General features: G+C 42.2%; 1 pseudogene across 1 annotated transcript; it reads left to right on the top strand.

Annotated features, from left to right (window-relative positions):
* The first annotated feature begins 209 nt into the window (after window positions 1-209).
* On the top strand, window positions 210-684 carry LOC308658744 (large ribosomal subunit protein uL23-like; annotated as a pseudogene). Its single transcript has one exon. The product of its transcript is annotated as a large ribosomal subunit protein uL23-like (transcript).
* The last annotated feature ends 1534 nt before the right edge of the window (window positions 685-2218 follow it).

Raw genomic sequence — 2218 nt, 5'->3', positions numbered from 1 at the left:
GCATTGTTGCATGCTCTGCTCATAATCCCAGTAACTTGGGAGGCTGAGGCAAGAGGATCACAAGTTCAAGGACAGCCGGGACAACTCAGTGAGAATCTATCTCAAAAGAAAAAAGGAAAACAACTGGGATGTAGCTCAGTGGTAGAGCATCCCTGGGTTCAATCCCCAATACTGCAATAAATAAATAAATAAGAATATTAAGCCTTTTCACCAAGATGGCGCCGAAAGTTAAGAAGGAAGCGCCTGCCCCTCCCAAAGCTGAAGCCAAAGCCAAAGCTTTGAAGGCCAAGAAGACAATGTTGAAGAGTGTTCACAGTCATAAAAGAAGAAAATCCACACGTCACCTACCTTCCGGCAACCCATGACATTGCAGCTCCGGAGGCAGCCCAAATATCCTTGGAAGAGCACCCCCAGGAGAAACAAGCTTGACCACCAAGCCATCATCAAATTCCCTCTGACCACTGAGTCGGCCATGAAGAAGATTGAAGACAACAACACACTTGTGTTTATTGTGGATGTCAAGGCCAACAAACACCAGATCAAACAAACTGTAAGGAAGCTCTATGACATTGATGTGGCAAGGTTAACACCCTGATCAGGCCTGATGGAGAGAAAAAGACTTATGTTCGACTGGCTCCTGATTATGATGCTTTGGACCTTGCCAACAAAATTGGGATCATCTAAATAGAGTCCAGCTGTCCAAGTCTAAATATACTTTTTTTTTCCAACATAAAAAAAAAAAAAGAATTTTAAAAAAATGGATTGCTGTTCCATGATGTATGAAATGACCTGGGGAAAAATGGAGGCTCCTAAATGAATGGAGGAAAAGTGACCTCTCCTCCTACGGATTTTAAGAAAGCATGGGATATTCTCACTTCCCTGGCATAGGGGTAAGGGACATTAATCAAGTAGTGAGTTAACAAGCATTGGTTTTTGGTACCAGGGATTGAACCCAGGAGCGATTAACCACTGAGCCACATCCCCAGCCCTATTTTTCATTCTTTATTTTGAGACAAGATCTCACTGAGTTGCTTAGGGTCTCACTAAGTTGCTGAGGCTGGCTTTGAACTTGCCATCCTCCTGTCTCAGCTCCTGGAGCCACTGGGATTTCAGGCATGCACCGCTGCTCCTGTCAAGTTAATGAACATTTTACTTCTGCAATACCACATTGTACCAGGCACTGTGTTGGAGCTTCGGAGGACTTGATGAGGAGGGCAATACAAGAGGAGGAAACACAAGTCCCAATCTCAAGAAGCACACAATCTACTTCAAATTACACTTCAGGTCTGCACACCAGAACGACAGCTCATAACACAAGAAAGCTCATGTTAGTACAAAGGAACTCACAAGAGTGCAGACAAGCCACAGTATTAGGAAGACACAGAACCTGAGGAGGTGCAGAGCCTTCCAGGAAAGATAAACAGTGTAGCATAAGCAAGAAGTGAACCTGGGCTGTTCTGGCATTGGTGAGAATGTTAGATAGCAAACAAATAAACCGGGCACTGTCTGAGAAATTTAGGTCATTAGATGCTCACAAAAACCTTCCCCATTGAAATCATGGGGAAATTGAGCCACATCTGGATGAATGGACAAGCCCAACGTTACACAGGCAGTATGTGGCAAAGTTGGGATTCAGACCCAAGTGGTTTCAACTCCAGGCCAGTGCTATGCAATAGAAATACAGTTTGTGCTACACATGCTAGGCACATATGTAATCTTAAATATTCTAATAGACACTCTAAAAATGAAACGTAAAAAAAAGTGAAATTGACTTTAATTATATGTTACTTAACCCAGTATTTTAAAAATATGATCATTTGAATATGTGATCAGTGTAGGGCTGGGGATGTAACTTAATAGTAAGGTGCTTGCCCAGAATGTGCAAGACCCCGAGGTCCATTCCCAGGACTACACAGACACAAAAAAAGGATAGATGTGTAATCAATATAAAAATCACTACTATTGTATTTTTTATGTGAAGATTTCCTTCTTTGAAATCTGTTTTCTTTTTTTGTACCAGGGATTAAAACCAAGGGCACTTAACCACTGAGCTATATTCCCAGCTCTTTTTATATTTTATTTTAAGACAGGGTCTTGCTAAGTTCCTTAGGACCTCACTAAATTGTGGAGGCCTGACTTTGAACTCACAATACTTCTGCCTCAGCCTTCCAAGCTGCTGGGATTATAGACATACATCGCTACAACTGGCGAAATCTGG

This window comes from Spermophilus citellus (genome assembly GCF_964194105.1).
Source record: "Spermophilus citellus genome assembly, chromosome: 10".
NCBI classification, from domain to species: domain Eukaryota; kingdom Metazoa; phylum Chordata; class Mammalia; order Rodentia; family Sciuridae; genus Spermophilus; species Spermophilus citellus.
This window is presented reverse-complemented; position numbering and strand designations above follow the sequence as displayed.